Here is a 13,911-nt window from a genome sequence, read left to right as displayed (position 1 = left end):
AGCTCAGGACGGGATATGGTCTTTATGTCTATCCCTTTGTCTTTAGCCTGGCTGTTGCAGTACTCTAGCCGGAGGCTATCGACAGACTGGCCACCTGGCCTAGTCCCAAATAGAGTCAAGTCCTCGCCTCTCTTAGGCAAACCAGTCAAGAAATAAATGTCCTCCGGCTCGATTTCGAGCCGGTGCCTGCCAATGAAAAAGCACTGGTCCTGTACACTCCATCTGTCAACCAGCCACTGTAAGAAATCTACCTGAGCCCTCATGTAAGGAATGGTCCATAATTTGTACAGTCTGCATGCCCTCAAAGCATCAAGTGAAGGCTGATGATTCCATGCGGCGGTATCCACGTCCTCATGCTCCCGTTCACGCCAATCTAGCATGATATATTCTCTGCATCAAGTATAAAGATTAATTAGATTGCTAGAAAACATTTTGATTGGTCCATTTTTGAGAAATTTTAGGTTCAAAACCCTTGCTACGGGGTACGCACCCTCCATGTTAGACATAGTGCGTGGGTCCGAACTTTGTCTACATGGAAGGTGCGGACCCCGAGCTTTTTCCCAATGGAGAAAAAGTCGGGGTCCGCAATGGTAAACCTGCGGACCCCCGCGTGCGGGTTTTGCGCCTAAAAACCCTCCCAAAAAATAAAATGAGGGGCTAAATCAAAAAACTAAACGGTTGAAAATGAAGAATAGGATGATGTGGATTACTTGGAGAAGACGACGCTCGATTCCGACGGTTGGATTTTCCACAATCTTCACGGGAAGTTTTCTAAGCAAAAGCACTATTTTCTCACCCAAACTCGAACGGTAAAAATGAATTGACAAAGGCCCTTTTTATAAGTTTTTTGAGTAAATAAATCACAAATTTGTTTATGTTTCACTTTGAAAAGGTATTTTGCAACGCCTTTATCCATTTCAAATAGGTATGAGTAATGTTTGTGTCTTTGTGCAGAATAAAGGATTATTCAGGCGAAATCTATCATTTTCAACGAAAAAACAAGTAGAGTCATCTTTAAGCCCTTTTCTGACTCCTAAAACATGAAAAGATTGCCGAGCGTTTCTTTTACACTCGTTAAAACGGAATTAAAAGACGGTCCACTTACAGCTCTTTTCCGACCATAAAAAACATGAAAAGATTGCCGGATTTTTGTCGTTTCAAATTCGATATTGGTTATAAAACGACGTGTCATTGATCGCTTTTTTACTTTTTTGGGTCAGTGACACTAATAACGAAAAGTACTCCTTGGTCGTAAAAGATCAAGCGGTTCTCTCAAGTATTATTTTATACTTTTTTGGGCTTGGGAGACACAAATTTATGAAAAAGGTCAACCCTGGAGTCTTCTTAAGTTTTTTCAGACTCTCTAAAATTGAAAAACGCCGAGTTTCTCCTATACTGGACTCGTTAAAATTTCACAGTAAAGGACCTGTTCAATTACAAACAGGAACGCACCACTCCTTCTTAGGGTTCAAATTTAAACTAAGTTGGACTCATCCGAAGGATGAGCTTATAATCAAGCAAATGTTATCCTCCTCAAGCTTGTCAAAAATAAAGAGGTACTTGCCAGAAATGGTGGGGGAAAAGAGAGGAAAATGAGTCTGTTTGTCATACTTTGTAACCACTCTTGAACACGACACTTTTATTCACCTGGGTTGGGAAATCCTTTGCCTAACAGTTGATCAAACCACATTGAAAGTCTTTAGCCGGTTTCTGGGTATTAACTTTGGGTCAATTGTCACCAAGCCATCTGTCGGGTCGTTATGTGTTCAAGAGGTCACTGCCAATAAGCCATTCATCTGCAAAATATCTGTCATCCATCTTGACCATCCCTGAGTCAGTCCTTGCAACTAAATTTCTTCAACTTGATCTATGATTTCATGTTGTGGGCTTGCTTGCGACGGATCGCTTTCTATCGACATCAGCTCATTATCTAGAAAGATGATCTAGAAATCGTCAGTACCTTGAGATCTGCATGCCTCAATGGTAGGTTTCTCGCCTTTGACGACAGTTTACATCATTGAATTTCAATCGAAGGATTCCGTGATATGTTCGACATCAACACATTTACTCATATCTCATGGATTGTACTGGGTACTTTGAGAGCCATTGACATCACTGGTGGTTTCTCTCACACTTGTTAACAGTTTACATCATTGGCTGGTAATCAAGTGGTTTCTACCATGTTCGACATCAACACATTTATTCGCATGGATAGAATCGTACTATTTCGGGAAGTAGAAATGAAGACCCTGGATCTAGTTTCCACCATCCAGGCTGCGAGGAATTTTGTATTCATTATGTTGTGGACTATTCATAAACAGATGGATGCGTCCATACTGTGTTCACACGAGTCTATACTTATGATGTTTTACAAGATCATTCCTATATCAGAGCAGTAGATAGGTTTCTAGTTAGTTTTGATCTGAGTATGGGAATGCCTACCTCAGCGATGATATGATCTCATATATATATCTTGCATTGAATGTTTTTACAGGTTCCGATCGGGCTCTCCACAAGATAATCCTCGAAATGATAAAGTACTTCACTCTTCCTATATGATAAATGAAATCCTCATCTACTACAGACTTCGCACTTTAGGGGGCAATCTGTTACACAAAAATATCGTCACCATGATTATTTGCAGTCAGTATGGGTCTATCATCACTTGTACTGTCCTCCTAAGCAAGTCTAAGACCTCAGCTCTTCAAATCAAGCTTTGGAAATGGGAGAAAGACATTAAAAATCAATGTAACTCTGGTTCCGCACTTTCTCTCGTGGTCACCTGCGGTCCCGCACCTTCTGTGTACAAAAGCTGCGTAGCTACCCGCTCTGTTCCTAACGGTGCAAGTGCGGACCCCTGTGAAAGTCAAAAGGCGCAATTTTTATCTTAAAAAACTCACTTTGGGTTAATTCTAGAGTTTTCTAGAAGGAATTTTGACATGGATTGTTTGCTCTGAAGTGGTTCATGCATCCCAAAAGAGAAGGAGCTAATCCCTTGACTAAAGGAGCTATCCTTTTGAAGGAGGGCTTTATCTATTTGAAGGAGGACCTAATAACTTCCCTCCATTGCACTATAAATACAGGCATTGGGGTGAGGACTAGGGGGGTTGGAAGCTGAACATTTTGAGGGTAAATGCTGGTGAAATTAAGACTCTTTGGTTGAGCTTGAGAGGAAAGATCACATACCTCTTGGTTCCATTGGAGAGTGAGTGAAACTTGTCAAAGTAGAGGAGACATCTTGTTGGACCCTAGGAGGAGCTTGTACATCGTCAAGGCAGAGGTTGTAAAGTTCTTCTCCTTTTGAATTAATACAATCAAACTCATTTTTCTCAACAAGTATCTTATGTTATTTGTTTCATGGACTCCTTGACTTTCATGTTAAATATGTTTTATGCAATTGGTTTTTCAGGTGATATTTAATTTGTTTGCCTTGTTTGTGTTTGCAGATACGCGAAGAGGAGCTCATTTGGATCAAAAGAGTGAGGGCATCCACAAGCTTGCGTTGGACCAAAGGTAGGCCCTAAAAACCTTTGTTTGCTATTGTTTATTGAAGCATATTTAGAGAAAGATAGTGTCTGGTTGGTTTGCTTGTCGTTAGGTCTTCTTTAGATTCTAGGAAGGTCTATCTTGTCCGCAATATCAACTCATTCCGCGCGACAAGGAGACCAGCAGGGCAACTCATCCAAGCCTGGGCAGATCTACATGTCAAGACCCAACTCGGGTGCTGGAAATGTTCAAACGCCTCTGACTCTGCAGTCCACCAGGCCTCCCCTGCTTTCCTCCTCTCAGTGGGTTATTATGTCTTCGATCCAGGTTTCCTCTGTCTTTGTCTGTTGTCCACTCTTGCTAATAGCCGCCCTGCGTGGTGTGCATGTTCTTAGTTTACTGTTATCTAGTCTTTTCCAGTCATCAGTCAATCTAGTCTCTTCTGGTATCATGGGGCAAGGCCTGCAGCTTAACGGCCAGTAATCTGCTTCTGCAGAAATTTTGTATCATATTTTGTTTTTGTTAATATCAAAGCTTACTTACAAAAAAATGTTACAATACAATATGCATATCGTGAAGCATTCATAAAACTAGGTTAGAATGAAGCCACAATTCCTTAAGTGGAATTAAATGATCATGGAACACAATAATTATGTGCCATAAAACCACCAAAAGTGAAAATTGTGTATTGAAAACAACCAATAATGGGTGTAAAAACCAACCAGTTTATTTATTTATTTATTTATTTTGTGGTGGGGGTTCTCCAACCATGAATCCCTGTGAAAAGGTGATTGTGATCACCTTGCCCTCACCCACACACTATGCCCGGTACACTTGGTACATTCAAATCATGTGTGGGCCTAGTCGTGCAAAATATATAACACTCAACATTCTCCCACTTGTTGTTTTCTTTTCATGCTAGGCACCATATGGTATCTTCATCAATGATTCAACACAACAATACCCATTGTTTCACTACAAGAATTTTTTTTAGTGCTCATATGATTTGTTAGTGAATCTGCAATATCCTTCAAGGTGTCCACCTTAACTAGCAACACCTTGTCTTCAACCATGACTCTCACAAAGTGATAATAAACATGGATATGATTTGTTTTAGAATTATAAGTTGGCTTCTTCACTAGGAATATTTGACTCTAACTATCACGACCCATTTGTACAACAATTTTTACCAACCCAATACTTGAAAACAATATTTGTTACCATAATGCTTCTTTTTCTACATGAGCAACTTCCATGTATTCATATTTTGTAGTCAAGTGTGCCAATATAGACTCTCTCTTTATAATCCAACTTATTTCTCCTCCAAATAGGTTAAACACATACCCACTTGTATATCTTTTTCATTATGTATCTCTAGCCCAATCTCCATCAACAAAGCCATGTATATAAAACACTATTTGGTCTTGGTCTTCCTTGGTAGCACAATCCATAAGAAATAGTGCCAAAAAAGTACTTGAAAACCCTCTTACTATTTCCTAATGATCCTTCCCTGGTTTTGACATATACCTTCTCAATGCTCACACTAATGGCTAGTCTAGTTTATACCATTGCATACATAAAACTTCTAACCACACTAACCAGTGGAACATAAGACATGTACTCTTCCTTTTTTGTGTCCCTGAACACAAGTTTGTAGATAACCTTACACCTATAGGAATAATGACCTTTACTAGTTTGCATCCTTGCATATTTATAATCTACAATATTGTCTCAACGTATTTCTCTAATTTAACCAAAGTTATATGTTTTCTTGATCTCTTTTAATTTCCATGTCAAAATAAAATTTGTAGTACTGAGATCCTACATGTCAAATTTAGAGGAAAACTAAGTTTTCACATCCTAAATAATTTACTTGTCATTTCCAATCAATAATATATCATTCACATACAATACCAAAGAGATAATATGATCACCAATTAATTTGAAATACACATAATGATCCACTTTTCTCCTTGTGAAGGAAAGTTTCAATACGTAAGTATCAAAATTTTGACACCTTATCCTTGGTGATTAGTTCAACCCATATAGGGGATTTTTCAGTCTACATGCGAACTTTTTCTTTCTCTTCACTACAAAGCCTTATGACTAGTTCATGTAGATTTCTTCTTCTAGATATTGATATAGGAATGTTGTCTTCACATCCATATATTCTACTTCAAAATAAAAAGCAACAACAAAATATAAAACAAATCTAATAGAAGTTAACTTGGAAATAAGTTTAAAAAATCACCAAATGCAATTCTCTCCACCTAGGAATGACCTTTTATTACTAACTGAAATTTGTATTTCTCCAATTTTACTTCTGCATTCAACTTCTTCTCAAACACCCATTTACGACCAAAGGACTTTCTTACAGCTAGAAACTCCACCAGATCCCAAGCCTCATTCTGGTCCAAGGATTCCATTTATTTAATCATGTGCATTTCTAGTGTTTTCCATCTTTTGAATCCATTGCTCCCCTAATAGTTCTAGGATCATAATCAATAATAAACAAATAAAAACTAGAAGGAAATCAGGTGGAGTATATTGTTTTAGTTTCTTTCTTTCCCAAACCAATTTCCTAAATATCTAACTATGAGGTCCTTATTCTTCTATAAAGTTTAATCCACCAGCGTTAGATTCAAACTTTATTTGTTTTAGTTCTTTCTCCCTTGGTAAGACTTCCTATTTGGAAACATATTTTATTTCTCTAAATACAACATCTTGACTAGAGATAACCTTCTTAGTTTCTATATTCCAAAGCTTATAATCTTCCAAACCACCATTATATCTAATAAAGATACACTTGTCAATTGTATTATTTGGTTTACTCAAATTTTCCTTTGGAACATGTACATAAGCATCACAACCAAATATCATAAGAGGTTTAAAATAGGGTTTCTTACCAATTTGTATTTCATGTGGTGTCCCATCCTCCAACACTAATGGGGGAAATTGATTTGCCATGTAACATGAAATATCCATTTCCTCTACCCAAAATTCTTGTCCTAACCCAATACCACTCAGCATGCTCCTTTCTTTTTCCATCAACAACCTTTTCATCCTTTCTACAACTGTATTCTATTAAGGTGTGTAGGGAGTAATCTTCTGCCTTGATATACTGTACTTCTTACATAATTATTTAAGTCACTCCCGTAGAATTCTCCACCATTATCCATTCTTAGCACCTTTACTTTTCTCTCTCTATAATTCTCAACAAGATGCTTGAACTCTTTAAATTTTTTAAAAACTTCAAATTTCTTCCCAACGAAATGAATGCATGCATTATTTGAGAAATTATCTGTAAATGAGACATACTACACATAGTTACTCAATGATTGAATTGACACAAGTCTAAACACATCTATATGAACCAACAATAATACTCCCTCTACCTATATAGCATAAGAGAATTTTACCCAAATTTTATTTACATATAAGTAATTTTCATAAAATTAAACTTATAAGGAGCAATTAAGCATACCTTTACCATGTAGTACTGAAAGGCCCTTCTCTCTGATATGTCCCACTCTTTGATGCCATAGAATAGTATTCTCTCCAAAGACTGTAGGAGATTTTCCTTATTTACCTCCACCCTTGGGAAGAATGGAATTAGTGCACCCATCACTAATAGTGCTTCCCAAAAACTTATATAAAATTCCAATCCAAACTCTTCAGCAAGACCATTTTCCCATGAAACATCTCGTAGGTTTCCTTTTAAAACACTATTTTTACAAATTCATTGCTCATGTTGATTACACAAGTCAAATTAAACAAGCAATATTGGGATTTGTAGAACACTAGGGAGTGTTCTAATCCTTCAATATGTGAACTTAAAGTTAAATTTTCATTATCCTATGATTTCTATTGTAGAATCATCTCCTAGGAAAACATCATTACCATCATACCTTTCATACTCATGAAACCACTCCCTATGAGTAGTCATATGAAAATATGCACTTGATTCGACCAATAATTCCCCATGATTTTTTTATGTGCTTGAAGAAGAAAAAACTGAATTCCCTCCTTCGTCTAAGGAAGTTTTTGCTTCTATATAAGGAGCAGCATTGAATCCCTTCCCTCTGTTATGCAACTAACTCACAAATAGATATATCAACGACTTAAAAATTATACTCTTTGAGGGGGAAGCCTCCTTTACATTACATAAATTAACAATTTTTGGATGATACAAATGACAAAACCTCCTTTCTATATATAGGAGTCTAAGGGGTCACAATATAATCAAAGCCGAAAGAACAATAATAATGTAAGGGCACAACAATAACAATAGTGGGCTTCTATGGGGCACAATAATAATAATATGGGGACAACATGGGCACAATAATAACAATAAGGGGCTACACTCACAATAACAATTAGGGAATACACTAGTATTATAGGGACCTAACATGCCCCTCTCCTTAAAAAAAGTGTTGTCCTCAATGCTTGAATAGTTTTGGATGCTTCTGTATAAAATTCTCATCATCTCATGTGGAATCTTCAGCGGGTAACTTCTTCCACTTGATGAGGTACTTTGAAATTGATTGATTTTGTAGATGTCGAGTTCTTGTTTCCGTGACTTCTTTAGGTTACAATATGTTTTTTCCTTCCTTGTGAAGTTCTACAAATATTGTTTGAACTGGGATCTTTTCACTTATAACCTTCTTTAAGCATGAGACATGGAAAACTCGGTGCAGTTGGGAAGATGTAGGAAGCTCTAATTTGTATGCCATAGTACCAATATTTTACAACAACTTGTATGGACCACAATACTTTGGTGATAATTTATATCCTTCTTAGCTTGCTTGAGGGACATTTGTTCGTATGCTTTTAGCCATAGAAATACCTAGTCGTCTACATCAAAACTTCTTTCACTACGATTTTGATTTGCCTATTGTTTCATTCTATTTTGTGCCTATGTGGAGTTATCCTTTAAGAGACGGAGAACTTATTTTTGATGCTCGATGTGATCTTCCACTGCTTGAACCTTAGAATTTTCTCTTAAAGATGATGTGATGGATAGTGGATGATATCCATAAAGTGCCATAGATGGGGTCATTGTTGCTACAACATGGAAGGAAGTGTTATACCACCATTTAGCTAGAGATAACCACTTGACCCATTGTGTCTGTTTATAAGATACAAGGAAATGAAGATATCCTTCCAAACATTTTTTCACTATCTCAGTTTACCCATCAGATTGAGGATGATAACATGAGCTATGAGATAATTGAGTACCCAGACAAGAAAATAATTCTGTTCGAAATTTCCAGTGAAAATGGGATCTCTGTCACTTACAACAATCTTTGGGTTTCCATGTAGATTTTGAATTGTTTCCATAAATGTAGTAGAAATTGTACTGGCTTTAAACAGATGAGATAATGCACACTTGGTAAGTCTATCAACTACCACCATGATGGTACTCTTTCCTTTGGACTTGGGTAAACCTGTGAGAAAATCCATTGAAACCTCCTCTCAACATTGACTTGGAATGGATAAAGGTTGTAACATATCGAGGGTCTTAATTGTCTCAACTTTTTTTGTTGGAAAACCAAACATTCCACCACAAACTTTTGAATATCATATTTAAGGTCATCCCAAAAAAATTCCTTCTTAACCCTGTGGTAAGTTTTTAAAAATCTTGGGTTCGCACCTAGGGGAGAGGTGTGCAATTCCAAAAGAATATTTTGTTTGAGTTGGGAATTATTACAAAGTATAAGTGATCTTTGTATGATAAAGAATCATTTTTACCAGCTAAATAAATGAGACGTGTAGAAATTCTCACTATAGATTAAACTGATTATGCAATGTACTAAAGCAAAATACTTAATCTACTTCTACAATCAAACTTGCAGAAGCTTAATCAATTTGAGAAAGATCAAACATAACACATATAATAGAGAAGAAGAAACAATCACACATGAAACACAGAAGAATACTCTGGGGAAAGCCTTAGCTAAAAACCCTGCTATCTGTATTATCATACAAGTGGAAATATCTCAGGATTACACAAAGATTTAGCTCTCAAGCTATCCATCTCTCAATACAATCCCTCACTGCTGCTCGTAGACAGAATAGACAACACATATGCTTTCTCCTTTGTCCTCCATGCCTCCTATTTCCTTGTGCATTTTTCCTTGGGTCCTCCAGCTATAACCTGTGTGATTCTCACCTCACACACTGCTCTGACCTCTGTAGAAACTAAGCAATCCTCAAGAAATGAATTCCTTCTTCATGAAAGATATTTACTCATGGGAATATTATTGCAACTGATAGTACACTGTCCCTGACTTTAATCTCAACTGGTTCTTTGTCTGAATTGACATGCATGAGTTATTTATGAGAGAATATTTAGTTATTTGGAGAACACTAGTTGAATGCATGAATGCATTAACTGACTGAACTCACAATTAGTTCCTCCAACTATTTGGAACTAATTTAATTGGACTTAACTCAGTTAATTGAGCTAACTAATTACAACTCAAATACAACTCATCCTTATCTCCTTAATTAAGGGATAACTTCCTCAATCAAAGGGATAATTGTTGCATGACTTCACAAAGACTTCATGTTTGAATTTATCCAACTAATTAGCTCAAGATGATTAATTAATTATTTTTCAAACAGTTGGTGAGACTAAATTCGAATTTTAATTCAAGGACAAATTAAAATTGGAATATATCCTGAAATGCTATCTATAGCAATGCTATTTATAGCATTTATGTTTTTAGCATTTCTTGTTGCTATTTTCAACAAGATGTATTGGGATCTTGCTGTAACTTTTGAATGAGTGCCCACAATTATTCGTCCTTATTCCATTCATCCCTTGCTTTTGTTATCCAATATTGTTTGGATAATCGAAATGGCACAAAGCAATGTTTCCACATCCTCGTCCTTTCTTGAGAGTGCATCTGCAACAATATTTTGTTTCCCTTTTTTGTAGATGATTTCAAAGTCATAACCCAACATCCTTGTGACCCATTTTAGCTACTCTTATGAAGATAATATTTGTTCTAAAACGTATTTAAGACTATCATGATATGTTTTTACCTTGAAGTGTCTTATAATTAGGTAAGGTCACCATTTCTTAAGTGCATGTAGTATTGCCACCATTTCCTTATCATAAATAGTTTTGTGTAAATAATTTCCTTTGATTGGATGACTTTGAAAAGAAATGGGTCTTCCTTCTTGCATTAAAAAACACCAATTCGATTTTCCTGAGGCATCACATTCCACAATAAAGGTTTTTGTGAAGTTTGGTGTAGCTAAGACCGGTGTTTGGCACATTTCCTCTTTAAGATGTTCAAAGGCCTTAGTTTCTTCTGGAGTCCAAGAAATTGCATCTTTCTTCAGTAATGTTGTTAAAGGTGTTGTTATTCTCACATAATTCTGAACAAACTTGTGATAATACCCTGTCAACCCAAGAAATCCTCACAGATGCTTTATGGATGTGGGGATTTTCCTTTCCTTAATGGACATAATTTTTCTAGGGTTTACCTTAACACCTTCATGAGATACAATATGACCCATATATTCCACCTCCTGTACTCCAAAGAAACATTTGGAGGTATTTTCATATAATTGTTTCTCCTCCAATAATTTGAGGACCCTGTCAACATGTTGAACATGATGCTTCCAAGACTTGTTGTAGATTAGTATATCATCAAAAAATACTAACATAAATTTTCTAAGGAAGGGTTTGGAAATAGAATTCATCAAACTTTGAAATGTAGAAGGTGCATTCTTAAGGCTAAAAGACATGACCAAAAAATCATAATGACCCTCGTGAGTTCTAAATGTTGTTTTTAGAATGTCTTCAATATTCATTATGATTTGATGATATCCTCAACAAAGATCTAACTTGGTGAAGTAAACTTCTCCATGTAATTCATCCAATAATTCATTATTGACATGAATGGGAAATTTATCTTTAATAGTGATCTTGTTGAGCTCCCTATAATCCGGACACATGCGCCATGATCCATCATTCTTGTGCACCAATATTACTAGAGCATAGAAAGAACTTTGACTAGGTTGAATTATACCAGCCTCTAGCACTTCTGCAACCATACATTCAATTTCACTCTTTTGGGCATAAGCATATATGTAAGGTCTGATGTTTGGAGGAACCATTCCTGGAATCAAATGAATAGCATTATCGCGATCATGAATAGGTGGGAGGCCTTCGGGAGTCTCAAATACCTTGGAATGATTGTCCAAAACTTTTTGGAGATCTGGAGAAATAGATGGTTGCGATGTGGGATCCTCTAGTGAATGCGCCTCTAGTGAACAATTTGTAATGATCTATTATGGTTCAAAGATATCGTATACCTCTGTAAGAATTCCCAACTCAAACAAAATATTCTTAGGGAATTTCACATATCTCCCTTAGGAGGGCATTCGGGAATTTAAAAAACTTACCACGGGGTTAAGAAGATTTTTTTTTGGGATGACCTTAAATCGGATATTCAAAAGTTTGTGGCAGATTGTTTGGTTTTCCAACAAAATGAAGTTGAGACAATTAAGACCCCAGGTCTATTACAACCTTTATCCATTCTAAGTCAACATTGGGAGGAGGTTTCAATGGATTTTATCACAGGTTTACCCAAGTCCGTAGGAAAGAGTGTCATCATGGTGGTAGTTGATAAACTTACCAAATATGCACACTTTTATGCATTATCTCATCCATTTAAAGCCAGTACAGTTGCTACTACATTTATGGAAACAATTCAAAAGTTAGATAGAAACCCAAAGATTATTGTAAGTGACAGAGATTCTATTTTCACTAGAAATTTTTGGACATAATTATTTTCTTGTTTGGGTATTCAGTTAGCTCATAGCTCATCTTATCATCCTCAATCTGATGGGAAAATTGAGATAGTGAACAAATGTTTGGAAGGATATCTCTGTTGCTTTGTATCTGATAAACATACATAATGGGTCAAATGGTTACCTCTTGATGAATGGTGGTATAACACTTCCTTCCATACTGCAACAAAAATGACCCCATTTATGGTGCTTTACGGATATCATCCACCATCCTTCACATCATATTTAAGAGAAAATTCTAAGGTTCAAGAAGTAGAAGATCACATTGAGCATCAACAAAAATTTCTCCAACTCTTAAAGGATAACCTCACTTTGGTGCATAATAGAATGAAACAACAGGCAAATCAACATCGCAACAAAAGAAGTTTTGATGTAGGTGACTGGGTATTTCTACGGCTACAACCATACAAACAAATGTCCCTCAAGTAAGCTAAGAAGGATAATAAATTATCACCAAAGTATAATGGTCCATACAACGTGTTGCAAAAGATTAGCACTATGGCATACAAATTGGAACTTCTTGCATCTTCCCGAATGCACCCAGTTTTCCATGTTTCATGCTTAAATAAGGTTATATTTGACAAGCTCCCAGTTCAAAGAATATTGTGAGAGCTTGACGAGGAAGGATAAATCATATTGGAACCTGAAGCAGTCATAGAACAAGAAGTCGACAACTGCAAAATTGATCAATTTCAGAGTATCTCATCAAGTGGAAGAACTTAGCCGCTAAAGATTCTATATGGGAGGATGAGAATTTTATACATAAGCATCTAGAACTACTCAAGCGTTGAGGACAACACTTTTTTGAAGGAGCGGGGCATGTTAGGTCCCTATAATACTAGTGTATTCCCTTATTATTATTGTCATTGTACCCCTTATTGTTATTGTTTTTCCCATGTTGTCCCCATATTGTTATTATTGTGCCCCATAGAAGCCCACTATTGTTATTTTTGTTCCCTTACATTATTAACAACGTAAACTTTGAAACGGGAACTGATACTATTACCCGTTTCGTAGAGATAGCAAAAAATTGACTCGATTTTGAAAAGGGGTGATGTAGAACACACATATTTATTTTAGAACATAGTTTTTGGCACTTTAAATAACCGATACGATTACCCATTTCGTAGGGGTAGTAAAAACATGACTCGATTTTGAAAAGTGGTGACACAGAATACAATTCTTTTTTTTGGGAGCATATTTTTGACAATTTAAATTTTCTTATGTATCAAATATAAATATTTATTTTTAAATGTTAGTGATTTTCTTGTTGATTTTGAAATGTGTTGATGCAGCATACCTTTTTTAGAGAACTTATTTTTCACACTTTAAAATTTATTATGTCCAATTTTTTATTTTTATTTTTTTTTAAATTATGATTACTTAATGATTTTCAAGTTGTTTTATTTTTCTTTTTTTAAATGTTGATTACTTAAGAAAACAAAAATATATATATAGACAAAAAATTGAAAAAATAAAATAAAATATCTCATAAACCATAAATATAAATATATATATATATATATATAAAAAAAAAAAATAAATAAATAAATTAATTAAAAACAAACTAGATTAAAAAAATAGAAAATTAACAAA

Source organism: Pinus tabuliformis, chromosome 6 (genome assembly GCF_031772625.1).
Source record: "Pinus tabuliformis cultivar Carrire ecotype Pingquan chromosome 6, CPIR1, whole genome shotgun sequence".
NCBI classification, from domain to species: domain Eukaryota; kingdom Viridiplantae; phylum Streptophyta; class Pinopsida; order Pinales; family Pinaceae; genus Pinus; species Pinus tabuliformis.
Note: the sequence above shows the minus strand (reverse complement) of the source record.